The following is a 12,310-nucleotide window of genomic DNA, read 5'->3' as shown; positions in this document are numbered from 1 at the left end:
AGGGACATGTCCCTACGGTTGGCATCACTGCCGACACGTGCAGTATGAAGCGCCCTCTCGCGGCTGACAACTCACCCAACCCCCGATAAGCTGCCGGCGCTGTCGCGACAACTGAGGATAAAGTAGCGATGACTAATCTAAGATTAGATGTCAGAAATAAGGTGCCAGAAATATTTGTATTTGGGACAAGGTACGTGCTTATTTCAATTGTAATTGTAACTGTAATTGTGAAAAGTGGAAACATTAGAAAACAAGCGGTTTCTGTTACGGACTTCCTGTAATGCAATTTGCCGGGACCTGTTGCATGAAGAGTCCGCCGAACGGCCGTCACTCTGGCGGTGAACGACTGAAATAACCTCTGTTGTTTTTTTTTTTTTTTGTTTTTTTGTCTTTTTAATATATTTTATCATGAATGCAACTAAATATTGACATTAACATCAATGTGCGCATTTTCAGTGTGTAAAGTGAGGAACATAACGGTTTCATCCATGTAGCATTCAATTTTAAAAATATTTTTAACACCTGTAAAAAAACACAGCCAGGTGTTTTAAACGTGACCCACGGATATTTATCACGTTATGTTTCTTTGCTAATTCAATACACATTTTCAGCCACTGAACATATTTCTATAAACAGTAAACAGAATGACACGCATTGAATGAAAAGGCATAGTTGCAAAACACGCAAATAACCATAAACTATCCAACATCAAGTATCCAAATGTAGGGTTGTGCGGGACAGAATTTTTTGAGTTGGCGTGATTGTTTTTGAATTTCTGGTACAAAAACTAACAATTTCCGATAAGTTCCAGACATTTACAATGCAAAAAAGTTGAGAATTAACGACTTTTTAAAATGACCATTCGGTATTTCCCGAAGTCGGGACAGGGACGGGAAATTTCACGTTCTCGGTCCCGACTTTTAGGAATCCCGCACACCCCTATCAAGTCTGAAAAGAACATGTTTAAAACACTTTGTTTAAAATGTTTTAAACACTTGTGAAAAAAACAAAGCTATGTTTTTTTAACGTTTAAAACAAGTTGTTTAAAATACTTTTGTTTTAAACATGCCAACCCTGCTGCACCATCATATATAAAAATTAATTTCTTAAAAACGCGTAGCGTGCAAGGGGAAAATTAAAGAAATTAGTTCTGGACAATTTGCCGAGTAATTCATGTGATCCCATTGTACATTATATTAGTACTTTCCAAAGAAAAAAATATTTTTTTTACATATTTTAATCTTTGTCTGTTTTTTAATCATGGAAAGTACCTTGTAAACATCTGTATTTTTCAATCAACGTCAATCTCTATTTTAAGAACCATTTGAGCAACAGCTTCAAGGAAAACAATAAAAGTTAACCATATCGCAGGCTCCTTCAGCAAAGTTTATTACGGCGACAAGAGAATGAAGAAGTTCATTGTTTACTCGCTAAAATAATTACGCCAATTTCATTATAAGCAAAGTTGGAAAGGGGGTGGAGGGAAAGAAGGTAACAAGAACTCTACCTTTGTGTTTCTGACTGTGTATTCGAAAGCAAATAAGGAGGGAAGTAGCATTGGAGAAAGAGTTTTGTTTAGCAATACTCTTTTATTTTCTTTTTAAGTGATATTTCATATTTGTGAGGGACCGTTCCTTTTCAATGTGGCCTATTTTTATCTAGTAGATTTTTTGCCGAGTTTTAGTGCGTTTTGGATTTTAATTTTTGGCAACACTTCCTTTTCAAGATGGCGCGACACTTCAACTACAGCGCTGTACTTCAACCAAAGAGAAATTCGTGCTTCAACTACGGCGATTTCAACCACTTGATTTCCGATTTAATGGTATGTAGTTAATGATATATTATTGACACTGTACAATGTAACGTTTTCCAACTATAATTTGCGTTAGGCTAATGAAATTATTTTCCCGATGATTATATTTAGCTTCGATTTCGGAGAAGGGGGGGACTTGACGTTCGTCTACCGCTTGTGGTCTAAGGCAGTAAATGTTTGGTTTGTTTTATTGTACGTAATATGCAAAATAAAAATGGGTAAAATTTTCGTATCCCCAAAACGTATTTCTTCAATTTTACAGGAGAAAGTACTTACCGAAATGGGTTTATTTATACATTAGGAAGGTCTTGGAAGTTTGTTTTCACCTCGTTGAAATTTTTTTGCCGGTAAATCATGTAATTTTCGACATTAATGTCACTCCAATGCACGAAAGCTGTTCCCTTGATGTCCGTCTACTACGTGAACCAAATATTTGCGAGCGTTTCATGACGTAACAACCGGTCAGTGTTTCCAAATACGCGGTTTTGTAACTGTGTAACAGTTCTAGAACGTAAATAAACGTGAGTTACTGTTCATCATTTCTGATTACGAACTTGCGACAACATGACGTGCACAGGATCAGTGGCGTGCTCAATGTGAGGTTGATGGGGGCTATAACCCCCCCTTTCGCCCAGTATTTCTAAGGCTATTTATGAATGGTTCGTGGGGCTATCCGTGAATGGTTCGTGGGGCTATCTGTGAATGATTCATGGGGCTATCCGTGAATGGTTCGTGGGGCTATCCATGAATGGTTCGTGGGGCTATCCATGAATGGTTCGTGGGGCTATCCGTGAATGGTTCGTGGGGCTATCCGTGAATGGTTCGTGGGGCTATCCGTGAATCGTTCGTGGGGCTAGCGCCAATGGTTCGTGGGGCTATCCGAGAATGGTGTGTGGGGCTACGAATATTTTTTTTGAAACCAATTTTTAACTATTGAAACCTTTCCGTGGCCCTACTAACCTATCCACGCGCCAATGGTTCGTGGGGCTAGCGCCAATGGTTCGTGGGGCTATCTTTTTCACTATTGAAACCTTTGCGTAGCCCTACTAACCTATCCACGCGCCAGTGGTTTGTGGGGCTAGCGCCAATGGTTCGTGGGGCTATATTTTTAACTATTGAAACCTTTGCGTGGCCCTACTAACCTATCCACGTGCCAATGGTTCGTGGGGCTAGCGCCAATGGTTCGTGGGGCTATCTTTTTCACTATTGAAACCTTTGCGTGGCCCTACTAACCTATCCACGCGCCAATGGTTCGTGGGGCTATCTTTTTCACTATTGAAACCTTTGCGTGGCCCTACTAACCTATCCACGCGCCAATGGTTTCAGTAGCTTTGTTTTATTTCAATCACTTATCGCACAACACTCTTGCTACCTTGCGTTCTGACGTCAGCAGACTGAAGTTTATTTTTAGGCTAAAGGCCTATGTTGTTATCCATATCATTAAAATTTCAGTAACCACCAAACGTCTCTAATTCCCTTATTTTCGTATTTTCCACATTCATACTTACGTATTCTCCATACTAGTACCTAGATATTTTGCTATGAAGAAGGTCGCAACACTGCATAACCACTGATCATGGACTACGCTAGTCAAGATTTCTCCGCCATATCGCGTGTAACGCAAGCAAAAGCGAAGAAAATTAAAATACTCCATATTTCGAAAATTGAGATTATTTGCCTGCAAAAGACGAAACGCGAAATAGAAGAATCCTTACGAATGCAGAATATGTAAGTATCAATGTGAAAAATACGAAAATAAGGGAATTAGAGACGTTTGGTGGTTACCGAAATTTTAATTAAAAATGTCAATCTCAGCTCACCGTGACATTGTCTGCCCGGTATAACCATACCATCTAAAATTTAATTGGAACTAGAAAGTATTTTCTCCCTGCTTCACAAACAGGATTTTGGTCCTGGAAAATGCCTGGAACCACTCGAGACAATTGTCATCGCTCGTGTTGCATTTTCACTTACCGTAATAAGTTCCTCTAGTATTGTCTAACATCTGGAAGGTGTTTTGTGTGAAGTGGGAATGTTTCATAGCGGAAATTCAACCATTGACGCATAGCCCCACGAACCATTTCTGGTAAGGTTAGGTTAGGTAGGGTCGCAATAGGTTACAATAGTTAAAAATTGGTTTCGAAAAAAATATGCGTAGCCCCACACACCATTCTCGCATAGCCCCACGAACCATTGACACATAGCCCCACAAACCATTTGCAGAAACGTACGTTCTTCAGTTACAAAAACACTTTTTTTTAAAAAAAAAAAAATGATCAAAAAAACGTGAATACACGTTAAAAAATGATCCGCGAAGCAGATAGGTAAGTACAAATGTCAAAAATTGACGAAACTCAGAAGTTATAGGTGTCCGAAGGATAGCAAACATTTACCGAATGCTGCAGAACAAGAAATTATCACTTTTTATGTAAGGAACTTGCATTTTCTGACATGCCGTTGTTTCCATTATGTACCTGCAGATGGCGCGAGCGTCGAAAGTCATGCGGTCTTGCCAGTGTTTCCAAACGTGCCTTTTTCTTACGAGAATTTTTCCTTTTTTTTAACTATGCTTACCTAACCTTGCCGGAAATGGTCCGTGGGGCTATCGTGAATGGTTTTTGGGGCTATCCATCAATGGTTCGTGAGGCGAGGCTATTGTGAATAATTTTTGAGGCTATCCATCAATGGTTTGTGGGGCTATCGTGAATGTTTTTTTTTTGGGCGCTATCTGTCAATGGTTTGTGATGACATAATGAATACAAAAGTAGGTTTTTTTTGGTGAAGAAGGTTGAAACACTGCGTACCCCTCTCCAAATCAGCAAAACACAAGTACGACTCGCGATGATCCATGATGAGTGCATGCCATATTGTCTGTTACCCAAGCGGAACAAGGACGACAAATAATGACGCGTAATATGAAAAGTTGACACTATTTTATAGAAAAAGGCATAAGTTCACCTTAAAGAATCTTCCGAAATGCAGAATAAGTAACTATCAATGATAAAATTAACGAAATAAACGAGTGAGAGGTGTTCGGGCGATATCGCATAATTACCAAATTAACTGCTTAATTGAAGATGACGGGAGTGTTCCCCGATTTGTTTGAAATTTTGTATACTTTCTACATGAGGCCTCCTGAACACGAATCGGACATTAGAACTTCCCGGTCACATCTGTAACTTGAAAATTTCACGTAACGTTAGGGAGGTTTGGCAAACATACGAGGGTGGTTTGAAAAGTTCTCGGAATGGAATAGAAAGAAACGACTTACAACAGTGATTTTTTTTTATTTTTCAATGTAGTCTCCCTGTACACTAATGCACTTGATCTAGCGATGTTCCAATGCCTTGATCCCATCTCGAAAATTAGATTCCTCCAGGCCTGTGAAATACGTGTCAACTTCGGCTATTAGTTCTTCCTTTGAAGAGAATCTCCGTCCACCGAGGAAACTTTTGAGTTTGGGGAAAAGATGGAAGTCTGAGGGAGCCAAATCCGGCGAATAAGGCGGATGTGGCAACAATTCGTAACCAAGTTCATGAATTTTTGCCATGGCAACGACACTTGTGTGAGGGCGGGCATTGTCCTGATGCAAGATGATTTTCTTTCTTTCCAAACCTGGCCTCTTTTCCCGTATCTTATGCTTTAGTTGGTCGAGGAGATTAGCGTAGTATTGTCCTGTAATTGTTTGACCAGTGGGAAGATAATCGATCAACAGAATCCCTTTCGCATCCCAAAACACTGACACCATTACCTTTCCGGCCGACCGTATTGCCTTTGCTTTCTTTGGTGGTGGTGAATCAACATGTTTCCACTGCTTTGACTGTTGTTTTGTCTCTGGGGTATAGTAGTGGACCAACGTTTCATCTGTCATCACAAACCGGTGCAAAAAATCTGTTTGGTTTCTCTTAAAACGAGTCAAACATTGTTCGGAAATGTCCACTCTGATGCATTTATGGTCCTGTGTTAAAAGTCGCGGCACCCATCTTGCAGATAATTTTCTCATATCCAATTCAACTGTTAAAATGTGATACGCCCGTTCGGATGACATTCCTATAGCTTCAGCAATTTCACGCACTTTCAGTCGGCGATCCTCCATGACCAATTTATGCACTTTTTCAATAATTTCTGGGGTAGTAGCACATTTTGGGCGACCACTACGTGGATCATCTTCTAAGCTGTCCCGACCAAATTTAAACTCGTTTGTCCACTTTGCAACAGTTGAATATGAAGGAGCAGAGTCCCCCAGTGTGTTCAGAAAATCGGCATGAATTTCCTTTGCTTTCATACCTTTCTTTACGAAGTACTTAATCACTGCTTGAATCTCGATTTTTTCCATCTTCACAAAGCACTGCACGGGAACAACTACAAAGTGACGTCCGCACCACAGATCTCTACCCAGAACACTGACGCGCCACGTGTTTATTAATAAAGGATGGCCTATTACTATGCGGGAACCTCGTTGTCCTAGCACTGACATCTGGTGGTGATTCCGAGAACTTTTCAAACCACCCTCGTACTTCAAATAACACTAAGCTTACCTTCAAAGTCTGTAGTGTTTACAATCCAACGGTGGATACAGTGTTACACACTTAAAATCCACACTCAACATGTTCCTCTCCTTCCTGGTTGTCGCTATCACTGTCGTTCTGGTCATTGCATTCTTTTAACGGATCGTACAGCTGTGCTGCAAGCCGGAAAATTTCTATTGTGTGGTCTTGCACAACATTTACAATCTTTACACTCTGCTGTCCCGCCATTCTCAACCGGTCCTTCCTCTTCAAGTAACAAACACACTGTGTGGCAACACTGTAGACAGCGCAACCCAGTGGCTACATTCCACAAAACATGGCTTCCTTACTTCTTTCCGGATAAATATCGCCATTATGAAAAGCAATATATTACACCTTACACACATAATATACAAATTTCAAACAGTGACTGGGACATCAGAACCTGATACTTCATCCAGAATACTTATTTGATTAGTACATTCTCTACTAAATAAATCGAAGAACACTCCCATCACCTTCAATTGCTCCAAATTAACATTTTTAATACATTACATTAATTTAACGTTAAGAAACCATTAGTCAAATTTAAATATGCATGGTGGAGTAGATCAATAAAAGCCGTTTCTTCTAAGTTACTTCAAACATTATCGTAACATCAAAATAATATGATATGTATTGTAACGTGTGAATTTGGATATAGTTTTTCATTACTTGAAAGAGGCGACAAAAGATTCTTGCCCCGTCTAGTTGGCTGCACTTTTTGACTCGCTTTGACTCTCTCTGCACCGAAGCGTCTAGTTGGTTGCACGGTGCAACACCGTCTCGTCTAGTTCGTTGATTTGGAGTCAAGTAGTGTATATGGTGTCTGCACCACATTCTGGGTCGGTGTAAGTATGGTCACGTGGTGCGTGCTAACTAATCAAATGACCGTTCAGAGCACCAGACAGGCATTTGTTGAATATTCTGAACTTGAACACCGCTTTCCATCTAGTTGGTTGAACGTAATTTCCTTACACCAACCTGACACTGGATACACCTGCACTGCACCGAGTGTTAAGAACTGCAGCCAACTACACTGGGCTTATGACTACTTTGCACTACTGAATTCACACACTGTGCACATGCATCATCAACTTTAGTATTTTCAATACTTCAATATGGACTGCATTTTTGTGTACTCCTGTTTTTACTGTCATTGTATTCACCCTGATAAAGTATTGAGTAATTTGACACGACAGCATGTTTGGTGAATCTGAGAGAGGGGGTGTTGGATTTTTTTTTGCTATGTTGAATTTTGGGAGATGTAAATGGAGATCAAACTTCAGTTAGGAAATCTCAAGAACGATGTAAGACCCAAAAATGCAAAATAGAAATGGTGTTTTCTGGTTAGTTTTCAAGATTATGGCTACCCTGTTTTAGCCTTTCTAATATGGTACATTTGTCCCTCAGTATCAATGCTAGAATGTCGAAAAATTTGCATGGTTTATGAAGATTATATTTATGAAAGTTTTGTGTTGTACTATTATGATCAAATATCTGTTATTTGTGGATTCCTACGGTGAGACAAATTTTATGTTCATAAAACATCAAAATCTATCGATGAAAAACTTACAAGTGTTTTTTTTCTTTTCTTTTTTGAGTTTGTTTTTGCAATACAGAACTGTATGTAGTAGTACATCATTCAAGTGCCACTTGAAACATTCACATTCTGTAACCACAAAACGGAAAATGCATATTTTCATGCTGTGTGTGTGAATATCCTTGACTATCTTTTCGATTTATAAAGTTAATAATTTAACGATGTTAAGTTAGAGGTGTTAGGTTGATGCTGATAGTAATTTTTTTTTTTTTTTTTTTTTACTAGATTAGGAGTGCCAGGTTTGGCAGCACTAACATTTGCATGTGTTTTTTTTTTTTTTTTGCTTTTTGCATGTGTATACTTTGGGATAAGATATCTCATTTACTGTGCTTTCTGTGCTCAGAAACAAGATTTTATGTTGTATAAAACATCAAAATTTACATAATTCCTGCAGGTTGTTCCTAATAGTATTCATTACAGACATTACAAACATGGTCAATTATTTTATTTCATAATTTCAAGTTTCTTGATATTTATTCATAATTTTATGATTTTATTTTTCTAAATCTTGAGCAGAATGTTAAGTTCATTGAATTATAGGAAACTAACCTACTCCTTAGGAACTTGATTCACCTGTTGGTTGAACTAGGATCTCGCATCTAGGAGCTGATATGATGGAAAATTGAAAGAGCACCAACCCACCATTCGCAAAATAAACTGCAGAGCTTCAGCCATCTGGAAGATGGTTTAAAGTCTTGGAAGGTATTTGTAATTTTACTATATTATTGTTCTTTTCTGTCTACAGGCTAACTGCATTGATGAGAATGAACGAACATAGATGAAATTGATAAGTAATGTCCATGACAGGACTCATACTTGGGACCATCAGTGTGGGATTATGAGTCCAGCATTCAAGACTGTCGGCCACCAAACTGACAGTGTTGGAAGGAAGCAAACACAAGCACATAACTTTATTTCAAGTTTCATTTTTGTAATAGAGTTTGTATTTTTCTTTTTGCTATATTTCTTTGTAGACTTGATTGGAGTTGAGTGAAATTGCTTAATGTATATAAGGAAAGTGGGAGAAAACTGATTTTCCTAAACTCCGCATCAGTTTTAGGTTGTCATTTGAGTTATGATGTTGTATGCAGTAAATAAAAAAATCAGAAGGCAGTGTGCACAAGAGAGAGTGTGAGTGTGACACATTCTTAACTCATCTTCATTCTATCTGCTGCTTTTCATTCCTGCTCACATATTGAGGAAGGTGTTTGGAATGGTAAATAAACATTTTCAAGTTTTAATGTTTGTTTCAAGCCATTGGAAGAGATGGGAAGGGTATATTGAAGCACTCCCACAATTATCTCACTTCTTCAATATTATATATAAAGTGAAGGAGGAGAGAGGAAACATTCACCAGACACAGAAAAACTTCAAACTTTCATGATGTTATGTCACATCTTCAGGAGTTGAGAAACGTTGTGGAACTTTGTGACAAGAATGAAGCGTTATCGTGACCTGCAGTGTTGCCACGTCCAGAAAAAAAGAGTTGACAGTGCCACAAAAAATGTAGGTAGTTCTTTCGCCAGGTTTGTTGAAAACTGTGAGTGGTGGTGGTGGGAGGGGGGTTGGGGAAAGGTGGTGATGAGGGGGAGGAGTGGGGATGAATGGCTGGGTGGCCTTGTTCAGGCCTGGGGGTGTGGTTGCACTCATGGCTGATATGTAGGCCCTCTCCCATCTTCTACGTACTGAGGTGTTGGTGGATTGGGGCAAGGAGTGGATGATCTCTACCTGGAAGCAGTCATTGAAAGGAATATTGGATGATTGGTGTGAATGGCAACAGCAAAGGCCAGGTTTTGGGTGGAGGAGTGGTGGTTGTTGATACCAGGTTTTGGGTGGAGGAGTGGTGGTTGTTGATACGGAGGTTAAGGGCTGTGGATGTTTCCCCAAGGTAGAAGCTCCCACAGATGTTGCAGGTGATGATATAAATTAGGTTAGAGCTGTAGCATGTTCCTTTGGGATAGAGGGTGAATTTGCCAGTGGCAGTCTGGATCTGCAGGGTGTAGGAAGTGACAAATATGGGGCAGGTTTTGCAGCTTGAGCAGGTGCAAGTTGATTGAGAGTAGGTGGACCAGGATGTTTTGGAGATTGGTAGGTCGTTTGAAAACCACTCTGGGCTTGTCGGAGAAGATATTTCTGGTGCCAGGATCACTGTGCAGGATGGGAAGGAGGGAACGTAGTGTGTGTCTGATTTTGTTGAGGTGGGGGTGATATTGGGTGACAAGTGCAATGGGATGGGTGGCAGGTTTCTTGGTGGGAGTGTATGAAGCAGCTCGGGATATTTGTTTGGTAACTAGGGTGGAAGGATATCCACGTTTGGTCAAGGCTTGGTGTAGGTAGAGGTTATAGTTCTGTCGGGAGGTGGGTGAGGCATTGACCTCTGAGGGCCAGGGAGAATGGGATGGCTTTCTTGGTGTGGAACTGATGGGAGCTGGAGAAGTGTAGGTATTGCATATGGTTGGTAGGTTTGATGTGGATAGAGCTTCATGTCCACATCCAGGAAGGTGATTTGGTTGGTGGAGTGGGTTCAGTTGAAATTGATGGAGCTGAAGTGGTTTAGTTTGTCTAGGAAGGTGATCAGGGAAGGTTCTCCATGTGTCCAGAGCATGAAGATGTCATCGATGAAACTGAGCCAGAGGAGAGGTTTGACGGATTGGGTCTCCAGGATCTCTTTTTCAAATTTGCCCATGAAAAGGTTGGCATAGGATGGGGCCATTCTGGTATCAGAAGGACGAAGTGGATAGACTAAATTGCAGATGCCAACTTGGCAACGAGATTTGCAAATATTTGACATGTAAGCTGAGACAAAATTCGATATTACCACTTCCATTTGAATTCCTTTTCTTTCTACCATTTTTCGTATTGTTTATTCACTTCCTGTTGGGTTACAGAACTTCTTAACTCACTTTGTTTTATGGTACATAATGTGGCTGTTTGTAGCCATGTCATTTTTCACAGAATATGTGTGTTCCTGGCAACCCTGGAACTCATCACTTCACCACAGGAAATGAGGTCTGTAATGCAATCAAATGTTGTGTGTGGTTGCCAGGATTCATATGACAAAATGGCCTTCTTTGAATGACTGTAGCGCTGAAACTACTTAGAAAAGTTGTTTGTTTGATATTCCCTATATGTTTCTGTGGTCCGTGGGTGTCATTAAAATGACACCCTATATATTAGTATGCTGGTTGAAATAGAGAGTGGTTACAACTTTGAACTGATTGGTCTGTCCTAATGAAAGACTTTTTCTGTAACTTCTATGCAAGCCTAATATAACATTTCATCGCACCATTGTCAAAATCACAAATGTGCTAATCTACTTTCAAATAAAAGCATTTTAATGTTCAGGATCTTTTCAAGAAACAGGTTTTACATTGGGATAAATGTTGTGGTCGGTAAAATATGTCCCTGTTTATGGCTCATGATTACGGCATATATGTTAGAATAAGAATCTATGAACAAAAAGTTTTCACTAGGTGACAAAGTCACAATTTGCACATTCATGATTTTTGGCATTGATGCAACGACTTCTGCCACAGACGTAAGTTCTGTTTGACCTGTTTGGATACTATCGTAACGCAACTCCCATGCTGCATTTGGGATCGAACCAAGAACCTCTAGATTTAATTGGGTGATGTAGCTATTCCTCATTCATCTCTCAGATGGTTATCACTCGCTTGGCCTGAATGTGATAAATGCAAGAGGTTACCTTTTAAAGGAATGGCGATAGAAATTAGCTTAGATTAAATATGGGTTTTATACTCTCCATGACTGAATCGATATGGATTGGTTAATGAAAGGATATTACTTGCCTTACAAATATATGGAGATTGTTCCTAGCTTGTCCTCTCAACTATCACTTGTCTGACCTCCCTGTCAGACATCGAATCTATCACACACCATCATCCAATAATCGTTCTCCACTTTGCTCCTCTCTCACAATCCGCAGACCTTACTCTCTCTCCTATTCTCGCCAACTGATCACACCTCCTGACAATTCCAACACTCATGCCACATACGCCTTCCAAGTCAATCACCCGACCTTTGCCTGATTACTTATTCAGCATTCCTTTCTCTGATAGCTGCTATGCTAAGACTTTATACTTCTTACCCAATACCTTGGGTACGATACGCTCCTCTACCCCCTAAAGAAAATCTTTTGATTTTCACTTAAATATGAAAGATTTAAAGTTGCATTCCATATCGATCCTTTCTATGGAGAGATTTTTTTTTATTATAAAATATAGACCCAAAATTATTGAATTAACATACCATAACCAAAAATATGCAATTTGATTAATATAGTTCTTTAAAAATGAAAAAGGAATGGAGAAAAATAACCAATAAACA

General features: G+C 39.5%; 1 long non-coding RNA gene across 2 annotated transcripts in view; it reads left to right on the top strand.

Annotated features, from left to right (window-relative positions):
• Positions 1–1,732: 1,732 nt before the first annotated feature.
• LOC146001272 (uncharacterized) overlaps positions 1,733–12,310 on the top strand; it is a 36,733-nt gene continuing 26,155 nt past the window's right edge. For both annotated transcript variants that reach the window (XR_014443557.1, XR_014443556.1), the window contains exons 1-2: positions 1,733–1,822; positions 8,524–8,665. This is a non-coding gene — a long non-coding RNA (uncharacterized LOC146001272). The remainder of the gene's footprint in view (positions 1,823–8,523; positions 8,666–12,310) is intronic.

Source organism: Lepisma saccharinum, chromosome 17, assembly GCF_977018435.1.
Source record: "Lepisma saccharinum chromosome 17, izLepSacc3.1, whole genome shotgun sequence".
NCBI classification, from domain to species: domain Eukaryota; kingdom Metazoa; phylum Arthropoda; class Insecta; order Zygentoma; family Lepismatidae; genus Lepisma; species Lepisma saccharinum.
The sequence above is the reverse complement of the archived record's forward strand: the minus strand, read 5'-3'. Positions and strand labels throughout refer to the sequence as shown.